Genomic DNA, 12,244 nt, shown 5'->3' on the forward strand with positions numbered 1-12,244 from the left:
CAGCGCCCGCCGGCACCGCGCACGTGGGGTGGCAGCGGCGTTTCCTTACCGAGACGAAGCAACGAACGCGGCGGCATCACCCCGCAGGCACCACAGTACGGGATTGCCGTCACCGGCGGACAGCAGCGCGGAGAAGGGGAGCGCCACCGCGCATGCGCGGCTCAAAGGCTGCAGTACCTGATTTTGGTCGCTCGGTGGCAGCAGCGAGCAAAGACAAGCGCGCCACTGCGCATGCGCGGTTCAAGAGCTGCAGTACCGAATTTTGGTCGCTCGGTGGCAGCAGCGACCAAAGAAAAGCGCGCCAACGCGCATGCGCGGCACCCGAGCTGCAGTACCGAATTCTGGTCGCTCCGTGGCAGCAGCGAGCAAAGAAAAGCGCGCTACCGTGCATGCGCGCCTCCCTGCCTGCAGTACCGAAATTTGGTCGCTCGGTGGCAGCAGCGAACAAAGAAAAGCGCGCCACTCCGCATGCGCGTCTCAATGCCTGCAGTACCTAATGTTGGTCGCTCGGTGGCAGCAGCGAGCAAAGAGAAGCGCGCCACTCCGCATGCGCGGCTAAGAGGCTGCAGTACCGAATTCTGTTCGCTCGGTGGCAGCAGCGAGGAAAGAAAAGCGCGCTACTGCGCATGCGCGGATCCCGGCCTGCAGTGCCCAATTCTGGTCGCTCGGTGGCAGCAGTGAGCAAAGAAAAGCGCGCCACCGCGCATGCGCGGCTCAAGAGCTGCAGTACCGAATTCTGGTCGCTCGGTGGCAGAAACGAGCAAAGAAAAGCGCGCCACTGCGCATGCGCAGCCCTCCACCTGCAGTATCCACTTTTGGTCGCTCGGTGGCAGCAGCGAGCGCGGCAACGCGCGCCACCGCGCATGCGCGGCTCCCGAGCTGCAGTACCCAATTTTGGCCGCCGGGTGCCACCATCGCCTTACCGACCCTTTCCCCATCTCTCCGCCCAGTTCCTACCATCGAAAGACGGTAACTGCTTACTGGCGGTACTGGGCTTAGATTTCCCTGCCCTTTTCCCACTCGCGGCCCGGGCACTAATCTTCATCGCCTCTGTACCAAAAAGCGCCCGGTGGCTCCAGCATTTCAGTCCTTTCCCTTTGGCCGCTTTACAAGTTCCGTGGTTGTTTCTGCCCGTGCCCCCCAGCCCATTACCCAGGGAGGAGAAGCAGCACAGGGAACCTGTGGAACAGGTTTCTTTCTAACCCGGAGGAAGCCCCAGGGATCGCTGTCTCAGTCTGCATGTGGCATCTGGGTTGTGGGAGTGACAGCAGCGACTCAACAGATGCTGGAGAGAGATTTAAAATAAATAAGGCCACACGGGTGACACCCTGAAAGCAGGAGAGGGGCAGCTATGTCCATCAGGAAACCGCGCTTCTGAGCAGACCCAGTGGAAGTGGCTGATCTGCAAATGAGTGATACGCTGGTGGTCCTGGGGCTTTGTTGTGGTGTTTGCACCTTTCCTCGCCTCTGTGCTATCAGCGCTCCGCTCCCCTCATCCTGCACACACACAAGGCCTGCCACGCAGGGCTTGTCACTTGGAGGAGAGACACTGCACGATGTCACTTACCACCCTGCCCTCCAGCATGCAAAGTATTTAGAAATGAAGCAGGGAAAGCCAAGAGGCCTGCTGGTCTATTAGGTGTCCTCAGCAGATGACCGTAGAGCCGGCAGGTTCCATCCTTGCTCTGTACAGGGCGCGTAGCTCTGCACTCCTTGCCGCTCCTGCCAGCAAGCGTCACAGTTGCACTTTGCTGCCTGCAACACGCAGAACTTAGTAGGCTGGAGGGGCTGTTCTGCCAACGTGACAGGGGAGCAGCTCAGTTCCTTTAGCTGCCTAATTTGCCTCCTTGAAACAATCACGTCAACACTTGGTTTCTTTATTTTAGACCCCTCTGAATATCTCCTGGCCTGCAAGCCATTTGCAGCTAGCAACACAGCTGAAAGTACAGTGCTGGTAGAAACCTAGCTGCCATCTCGCTCTGATGTCAATAGGCTTTTGTAGCTTGAACCCCTGATTGTTTCGCTATCGAGACTGCAAGGCAAGAAATACACCTCTACTTGAACAAGCAAGACCCCTGCCAAATAGCTGAGCAGTGCACAGTGATAGGTGGCTGCCTGTGACCGACACCTTTTTCTGCTAAAACCAGAGTACGGTTCCCCTGTGAAGAGCCATCGGCAGTACAGAACGTACCTGAGCTCTCCTTGCACTGGCTCCCCAGAGAACGGCGTCTTAGTTCGACTGAAGCGTGCAGCAGCCTGTCGTCATCCCAGCCCCTCGCCCTTGAGCAAGTGGCTGCCTGTAGCAGTGGCAGAACCGCTGCTGCGCAGAGGGGAAAGGAATGGCTTGGCGTCAAGCTCTGCGGGGTGCCTGTGTCCCGTGCAGAGCCGACGACCTCAGCAGCCCATACAAAGGGCAAAGCTAACAACCTGAGAAGGAGTCACAGCGTGTAGCGGTTTCTGCAACAACCATACTTCCCAGGCTGCTTATGGAGCACAAGGCACTTGAAAGCAGCAGGAAAGAACAAGGATGGCCTATCAAGATGGTAGGAGTAACACAGAGAGCCTAAAGCATTTAGCCAGGCAGGGCTTGCAACTAACCTTGTGTCATGGTTTAATCCCAGCCGACAACTAAGCAGCACTCACTCGCTCCCCCCTCAGTGGGATGGGGTAGAGAATTGGAAGGGCAAAAGTGAAAAAACTCCACTTGTAAGGAAAAGGCCGGGGCGGGGGGGAACAGAGAGAAAAACCCAAGAAAGACAAGCGGTACAAATTAAAACAATTGCTTGCCACCGACCGACCGATGCCCAGCCAGCTGCAGCCCAGCAGCGGCCCCTCTGCCAACCTCCCCCCTAGTTTTATTACATGACATCATAATCATTGGGTCAGTTGGGATCAGCTGTCCCAGCTGTGTCCCCTCCCAAATCCTTGTGCACCCCCAGCCTGCTCAGCAATAACTAACACACAGCCTTGTGCAAGCGCTGCTCAGCAATAACTAACACATCGCTGTGTCATCAACGCTGTTTTCAGCACAAATCCAAAACGCAGGAGGAGGGAGAGTGGGGTGGGAGTGGGGTGCGGGGGAGTGGGAGGGGGGTGTCATAATTTGGGCGGGGGACAATGGGCAGGTTGGCAGGGTAGGCAGCACCCCAGGGGTCCGGGGCAGAGGCATTACGGGGAGGCAGTGTGGAACACGGGGCGGGTGGGAGGAGGGAGAGGAGAGAGGAGGGCAGTGCAGGCACGAGGTAGGAGGGCAGGGGATATGGGGGGTGTGTCACAGGGAAAACCTCGCACAGGAAAGGGGGGATGGACACTGGGAGGGGCATGTGTGGGTAGAAACATGCATGGGGGTGTGGAGGGATTTTTATTAAATAACAGTCATCCTATGAACTTTCCAAGCACTGAGGATTTGTTAGTAATAGTATAAGGCTGCTAAAGAGCAATTGTAGTTTTAGAGTCTCTGAAGTGATAGTAGAGTAGGAAAAACAGGCTGAGGAATGTAAATATCAGTAGATTATGTAACGGAATGCAGGCGCAGGAAGTGTTCGCGTGGACACCTGCTTTTGACCAATCTGTGTATGTTAAGATTCGTGTGCTTGCTGACTGTAAACCAATAGAGGATTCGGAGGTGCGCGTGTTACTGTGGCTAGCTTATAAAAGTAGCACAATATCTTGAAATAAAGGAGAATGACCATACCCACATTGGGACTCCTCATTACTCCGGGAACGCGCTCCTATTCCGACCCATGGTCACTCCAACATCTGGTAGCAGCGGATGCGGAAACATGCTGGGCTCGTAACCCAGAGGTCTGGTAGCAGAGACTACAATTCTTCGAGACTGCGGTAAGCGCAGCGAGAGAAGGGGAGTGGGAAACCAGCAACTGGGAGTTGTACTATTCTATTGCTCAAACAGATAGAATAGATATCGGTGCAGAGTGGCCAACTGCCTCCCAGAGGGTGCGCTGCTATTATGGAGAATGAGGCAGCAGCTGCGTTGCTCGTAGGACTACTCTCTAAGAGAGGGATCGAGACAACGGTGAAACAGCTTATCAAGCTAATTAAGTTAGGACAACGTTTGGGACATTTTAAAGACACTCACACGTTGTTTTCTGTGCTTGAATGGCGGGAGCTGGGAGAACTAATGTGGCAGAAGCTTACTGGAGGTGATAAAAAATTTGAGAAGGACATTAAGTCTGTGTCAGACTTGTGGGGAGACGTACTAGACACTTTAAAAGCTATGAAAGCTGAACGGGAGGTGGCGTGTGCGGCTGTTCAGATGCTGGCTCCGGACCCCATGCCGGAACAGTCTAAGAGCATGGAATCCAAGGCGGGACCTTTCGCACGATTTTTTGGGCTGCCTGCTGTGAAGGGTATGACGGGGTCCACCTGTAAGACTGTTGCCGAATTGCGCGATAGAGTTGAGCAGGACTTAAAAACGCCTGACAGTCTATGTTCGCCATCTTGCCCAACAATATCATCTGCGCCACAGCAGCCGGAAGTTGCCGGGGCTAAAGCACAGCAGCAGTGTGAGGCAAAAGCGGAAGAGCAACCGCTGGGCATGAAGGGGGAGGAGTGGCCAGCACCACCCACCCCCCCCGATTCAAGGCGGGGAAACGTGCCGCCCTCCTCCCACCGCCCCTCCTCTCCACCCCCCCTTGCCACTCTCCCATGATTCCTCTGGTGCTGCCACACCGCCATCTAGCGGAAAAGAGAAAAATTCAACAGACAGTATTAATCAGCTGTTAAAAGAGGTTGTGCAACAACTAAAGGACTTGACTACACAGACTCAGCAAAAAGGAGAACCTTGGTCAACCGCCGGTTCGAGAGACAACTTGCCACTCTGTTTCTCCGGACCTACCGCGGCTACCCATCCTGGCCGATGGAGTGGAGTTGTTCGGGATGCTATTTTGGATGGACAGTGGGGAGTTGTATCCCACATTGGCCCCATGGCTTTTCCGGTGGTACAGCAAAATGGTCAAGGAAAATGGGAACCGCATGATTGGAAGATTCTACAACAAGCCAAAAATACTATATCACAGTATGGTGTTAAATTGGAAGCCTCGCGACAAATTGTTATTTGGATTTTTTCTGCTGATTTGATGTGTCCCCATGATTGTCAAAGTCTGATGAGACTTCTGTTGACACCTACGCAGTTTTTGTTATGGGGATCGTCATGGTCTCAGAGGGCAGTGAATGCTGCTGCCCAACATCAACAGCCAGGGGATCCATTATATGGGATCACAGCAGAAATGCTCATTGGTGGGGGACGTTATGCGGATATAAATGTCCAACTAACTTTTCCTGTCAATATGTTACAGTTATCTTCTAAGCTTGCTTTAGATGCATTTCTTTCCTTACCAGGATCGGAAGGCCCTTCTTTCAGCTCGGTGACGCAAGGTGCAACTGAGAAGTATAGCAACTTTATTGATAGGCTTTGGGATGCAGTAATGAACCACCCAGATTTGGGAGAGAACAATACACAACAAATGTTTAGAATTTTGGCCTTTGATAACGCCAGTAACACTACCAGGGCCATTCTAGCCAGTCTGCCCAAAGGGGCAGGAGTGGAAGAAATGCTTTCTCGGGTGGAAAGAGCAGGAGTTCAACAACAAAATGAGTCGATGGCAGCTGTGCTGCAAAGTGCTGTCAAAGAAGTAGTGCAACCATTGGCAGCTGTTGTTAGGTGAAAACACTCTCCAGGAATAGTTCAGCCCTTTAAAGGCATCTGCTATCGTTGCGGGGAACAGGGGCATAGCAAGCGAAATTGTCGTGCTCCCGTATGGTGTGATAGGTGTCAAAAAAATACCCATGCTACTAAGGCCTGTTTGGGAAACTTCAAATTGAGCGTGAGGAGACGCCGCGTGCAGAAACAAATGCCCCCTCAGAACAACAGCAGCAATCAGGGTTTTTACTAAAACACTCGGCTGCCACCAAAGGAAGTTTGGGAGTCGACCTGGAAACAACAATAGATTTCACTTTAACCAATACAGAAGTGTGCAAAATCCCTAGCAATGCAGTAGGGCCTTTAGTAGCTGATAGTAATAGGATAGGTGGAATCCTTTTAGGTTGATCTTCTGCAGGAATAAAAGGATTGATCGTAATTCCTGGAGTCATTGATGCAGACTATACTGGTCAAATTCATATTATGGCCTATACAATTAGTCCTCCTCTCTTCATCCCAAAGGGCAGTCGGATAGCCCAGATATTAGCTTTTAAAAATCCTTTAAATCGATCAAACCAAGATTGGGAAGAACGTGGGTGTAAAGGATTTGGTTCTACTGGACCTGCTGTATGTTTCACTACAAAATTAGACCATCGCCCACTCGAAACTGTGACTTCGACTCAGGATAACCTTTCAATAAGAATCAATGCAATGTTAGACACTGGTGCCGACATAACTATTATAAATCGAGCAAATTGGCCGTTGCAGTGGGAAATAGAAACCCCAAAGGCATTAATTGCAGGAGTGGGAGGGAACTCAGCCTCATATATAAGTAGTAAACCAGTTCAAGTGAGTTTCCCAGAAGGCCAGAGGGCAACACTGAAGGTCCATGTTTTGTCACTCCCTGGAAATTTGGAGGCATTAATTGGACGTGATGTTCTCAGTCAGATCGGGGCAATGCTGACTACAAAGCATTTTTAGTCATGGGCACTGGGGAGCAATCGCCCAACCCACCGTTAACATGGATCTCCAATGACCCTGTTTGGGTTGACCAGTGGCCCATGACTAAAGAGCGATTGCAAATAATTAAACAACTGGTATCCGAACAACTTATAGAGGGACATATCAAACCCTCTGTCAGTCCATGGAATACTCCTATTTTTGTCATCCCTAAGAAAAGTGGGAAGTGGCGTTTACTACATGATTTGAGGAAAATAAATGACCAAATGTTGCCTACGGGAGCCTTACAACCTGGAATGCCATCACCTAATATGTTACCTGAAAATTGGCACATACTTATAGTTGATTTAAAGGACTGCTTTTTCACAATCCCACTGCACCCTCAGGACACTCAGAGATTTGCCTTTTCCATACCCTCGATAAATAAAGCAGCACCAGCAGAGCGGTATGAGTGGGTGGTACTTCCACAGGGGATGAAAAACTCTCCTACATTGTGTCAATTATATGTCGCCTGGGCACTGCAACCAATAAGAGAAAAATGGCCTGAAACTATCATCTATCATTATATGGATGATATTTTGTGTTGTCAACAAGTGCAACAATTAACAACCATGCTAGCAGACAAGGGACTTGTAATTGCACCAGAAAAGATCCAGAGGTCTCCACCTTGGAAATACCTAGGGTGGATCATTGAACAGGCAAAAATTCATCCTCAAAAAATAGCACTAAAAACTCCTCTTAAAACATTGGCTGATGTGCAAACGGTCTTAGGCGACATCCAATGGGTTCGCAATTGCGCTGGCATTACCAATGCAGACGTTAAACCACTAACTGAATTACTGCGTGGCACTCAGCCTGCAGCTGAAATTCATATGACGGACGAACATCATGTAGCCTTACAGCACATTATAAACAAACTTACTATAGCCTGGACTGCAAGAAGAATCCTTGAACTGCCACTTTCTTTGCTTATCTGTAACACCGAAGAATCACCTTTTGCCGTTATATGTCAATGGCAAAACAAGAAGGGGGAGATGAAGGGACAACAGGGAATGAACTCCGTGATTGCCATTGACAACAAGAGTAATGATAACTCGCCAAATTCCTCCCTTTTTCAAATTTTGGAATGGGTTTTCTTATGGGTACAACCACGTTTCAGTATACAAACTCGTCCTGAAGCCGTAGGGGAATTAATCCGAAAAGAGAGAACGCGAATTATAGAGCTGACAGGACAGGAACCAGCAGACATCAGTATTCCTGTTAACGCTGTAGATTTAGAATGGTGGATACGTCACATGCTGGCCATTCAAGAATCTCTGTTAGGATTTAGCGGAAAGGTGCATTCTCAGCAACCTCAAGGGAAATTGTGGCAGATTCTAAAACGAAATCAGTGGCTAGAAAAACCTAAAGTGATTGTTAGCCCGATACTCGAGGGGTTGACGGTATATACAGATGCGGGAAAACGTTCTAGACAAGCTGCATGCGTATGGTGGGAAACAGATCAATGGTGCAAAAAGATTTTGCAAGGGCAAGCTGGAGATACCTTACAGACTTTAGAATTAATGGCGGTGGTATGGGCATTAGGGAACTGGCTTGATCATCCTTTGAATGTGGTGACTGATTCTCTATATGTAGCTGGGCTCATACCAAGAATTCAAGATGCGCTGATTAGGGAAACAAATAATCCTCAGCTAGGGAAACTATTTATTCAATTAAGATCGACCATCTCCCAGCGAGTGGCTCCGTGTTGTGTTATTCATATCCGTAGCCATCAATGGGAGTTGGGTTTAGGACAAGGCAATCAGATAGCGGACAATCTTATCAGTCCAGCGTGTCATGTACCACCTGTAGATAAATTTTTACAAGCTACGCAGGGTCATGAAATATTTCATCAAAACTCAAAGGGTTTAAGAAGGCAATATGGGTTATCAGAAAACGAAGCTCGCTCTATCATACAGGCCTGTCCCAAGTGTGGAAATCATGGACCTGGAATAGGGCTGGGCGTTAATCCGAAAGGTCTCAAGGCTTTAGAGCTCTGGCAGACTGACGTCACTCACATTGCTGAATTTGGGCAGCTCAAATATGTGCATGTCACCATAGATACCTTTTCTAAAGTAATATGGGCCACGGCTTTATCAGGTGAGAAGGCTCATCATGTGTGTAAGCACCTCCTTGCTTGCTTCGTGGTGTTGGGTGTGCCAGAACAACTGAAAACAGACAATGGCCCTGCTTACACCAGTCAGAAGTTGAGAACCTTTCTGATGAGATGGGGGGTCAAGCATATTACTGGCATCCCACACTCACCGACGGGGCAGAGCCTTGTAGAACGCACGCATCAGGTATTGAAGGACTATCTAGCAAAGGAAAAGGAGGAAGAAAAGGACCCGCAGATGAGACTGCATAAAGTCCTATTTACCCTAAGTTATTTGTGTCTGATGGGAGACAGAGAAGAGCCATCGATTATAATCCATCACCAAAACCTTAAGTTTAACTCTCATACAACGCTTCCGAAACTAAAAGTAATGTATCGAGACCCAATCACTGGCATGTGGCTGGGCCCAGTTTCGGTAATATTTAATGGAAGAGGATACATGTGTGTTTCCACAGATAAGGGACCAATACTGGTGCCTAGCCGAGCGGTGAAGCCTGCACTCTCACAAGAAGAGGTTACCTGGGCAAACAAAACAGATCAATCTGCGTTTTGTTTTGTCTCTTGCTACGGCAACTGAGCCTTTCAGAACCTGTTTGGTGTGCCTGGTTTCTGGGTAGAAGAGTTTATGTGTTGCATGAACCTATCCGATCATGGTGAGTCTACACATAAACAATTACAATGGTTAAAAAACCATGTAAGCATGATACCACAAAATCATGGCATTTTAGATGAATGGCTCATGAATATTTTTAGAGAGTTGCTGCAATGGCTGATAGCTCTGATAAAAGAATGTTTGCGTATATTGATTATCATCTTAATATTGTGTGTTTGCTTTTGTATTGCTTTTAGTTGTATAAAAAAGGCTGTATCGAAAGTAGTAAATCAGGCTTGGATTGTTCAAAAACAAAAAGGGGGAATTTGTGGAGGGATTTTTATTAAATAACGGTCATCCTATGAACATTCCAAGCACTGAGGATTTGTTAGTAATAGTATAAGGCTGCTAAAGAGCAATTGTAGTTTTAGAGTCTCTGAAGTGATAGTAGAGTAGGAAAAACAGGCTGAGGAATGTAAATATCAGTAGATTATGTAACAGAATGCAGGCGCAGGAAGCGTTCGCGTGGACACCTGCTTTTGACCAATCTGTGTATGTTAAGATTCGTGTGCTTGCTGACTGTAAACCAATAGAGGATTCGGAGGTGCGTGTGTTACTGTGGCTAGCTTATAAAAGTAGCACAATATCTTGAAATAAAGGAGAATGACCATACCCACATTGGGACTCCTCATTACTCCGGGAACGCGCTCCTATTCCGACCCATGGTCACTCCAACATGGGGGGACATGCATGGGGATGACCTACACCAGGGGGTCCACCCGGGACCATCCACAGCAGATAACTCACCTGGGATAATCCGCAACAGATAATCCATTCCAGATAACTGACCCACACCAGATAACCCACACCAGACAACCCCAAGCGATGCCCCTCAAACTGCTGGTGTTTCACCCCAAATTGGGTTGTTTTTTTTTTTTCTTTTCCAAAATATTCGATTTTGGAGGCTTTTCCACAACATAAAATTTGGTGATTTTTGCTTTTGGTTTTGTGCATGAAAATTCTGGCTGCACAAATCTAGGTGGATTTGGCTTTCCCAGGAGCTCCAAATTGGTATTTTTCCCCAAAATTGTCGTGGTTTTTTTTTTTCCCCCTTGCAGACCCAGAATCAGGGGTTTTGGGGTATTTTTATGCCGTGGTGGCAGGTCCCGCTCTGTCTGCGCTGCCACCCAGGGGAAAGTCTCTGTTTGGGGAACTGGCCCCAAATCAGGATGGGAAAAGGCGTAAAAGGAGAACAGAGAAGAGACAGCTTTTGAAAGCACTTTTATATCTTCAACAGAGAGGTATTTCGAGGGGGGGGAGGAGGTTTGAGTTTTTAAATCCTTTCTATAAACAGGGTTTCTCTGCATTTTAAAAACCTTATCTATCATAGACATTTACACTTATGTATCTATTTACACATCTATATATTTAGGGAATGTATTTATGTTTCACTTATCCCCCCCCATTTCCCACTTATTATATATAATATCTATTTAGACTTACATATTTTGACGCTTAGATATCTTTATAGACTTCTCTATTTACACTTACATATATGTACACCTATATCTTTTGTAGACTGAGATATATATTTACACTTATATCTATTTAGACTTAGATATCCATTTACACTTATGTATAATGTCTTAGATTACATATAATATCTATTTAGACTTATTTTGTAACACATAGTAAGCGTAGCTAGCTCTACCTATTCAGACTTTTTTCTATTTTAAATTCCTTCATATATAAAATATATCATCCTTTTTGCATTTTAAAGTCCTTTATTTTTTAATTTATATACGAGTTATTTTTGTATTTTAAAACCCTATATATGTCTATTTAGAAATTTTTATACACTAAAATCCTTCATATAATATAGTAGATATATATGTTTTTATTTTGAAATCCTTTTATATATCGTTTGTAAATTATACAATTTTAACTTTTTTTATGATATCTCGACTGTTACACCTAAGAACCAAAGACCAGCAATATATCAACAATTGGAAGACGTGCTGTGCTTGGGTCTTTGGAAGGAAATTGACTGAATTTTTTTTTTTTTTTTTTTTAAAGAGAGTGAAAAGTCTTGTTGCTGATGACTTCTACCGCCAAGTACATCTCTGAAGATCCACTCTGATGGGAAGTTCATAAAATGCAACTCCTTTGAATGAGAAAGACTTCCATTTTGGAAAAATCTCTTTCCAACTGAAGTCAAAATTACACGCTGTAGGTTAAGGAAAAAGGACATTATTGAAGCAGTAACTCTCCAAAACCACATCCGGACTCACCGTCACTAGTTACAAGGCTGCTAATGCTTCTTGCGAAAGCCTGGAAAACACATGGAAGCGATGTCGATTTGTCCTGTTTTGTCCATGTCTCTTCTTTGACTTTGATTGCTTTTAGTACAGACGCTAGTATCTCAGTAAGGTTTTCGAGTGCTACTATAAGATATTTTAAAAACTTATTGACTGAAAAAGCATAAAGCTTTTATCATGAAATCAAAGTCTGTTTCTTCCGAGCATCTGAACTCTTACAAACAGTTTCTTTCCTCTTCTAGTACAAAGTTATTTTCACAGTACCCTTTAATAGTAAGCACACAGAAACAGAATAATATGCTTTCAGGAAGAGAAAATAGATGGAGGGAAGTAAGCTTTGCATAGGTGTAACACGCTCCAGAACAGACCTTATTTGTAAACACCACGACACCAAGCTGAGTGGTGCAGTCGACACACCTGAGGGACAGGATGCCATCCAGAGGGTCCTGGACAAGCTCAAGAAGTGGGCCCGTGTGAACCTCATGAGGTTCAACAAGGCCAAGTGCAAGTCCTGCACCTGGGTCAGGGCAACCCCCGGTATCAATACAGCCTGGGGGATGAAG

This window comes from Calonectris borealis, chromosome 20, assembly GCF_964195595.1.
Source record: "Calonectris borealis chromosome 20, bCalBor7.hap1.2, whole genome shotgun sequence".
NCBI lineage: Eukaryota > Metazoa > Chordata > Aves > Procellariiformes > Procellariidae > Calonectris > Calonectris borealis.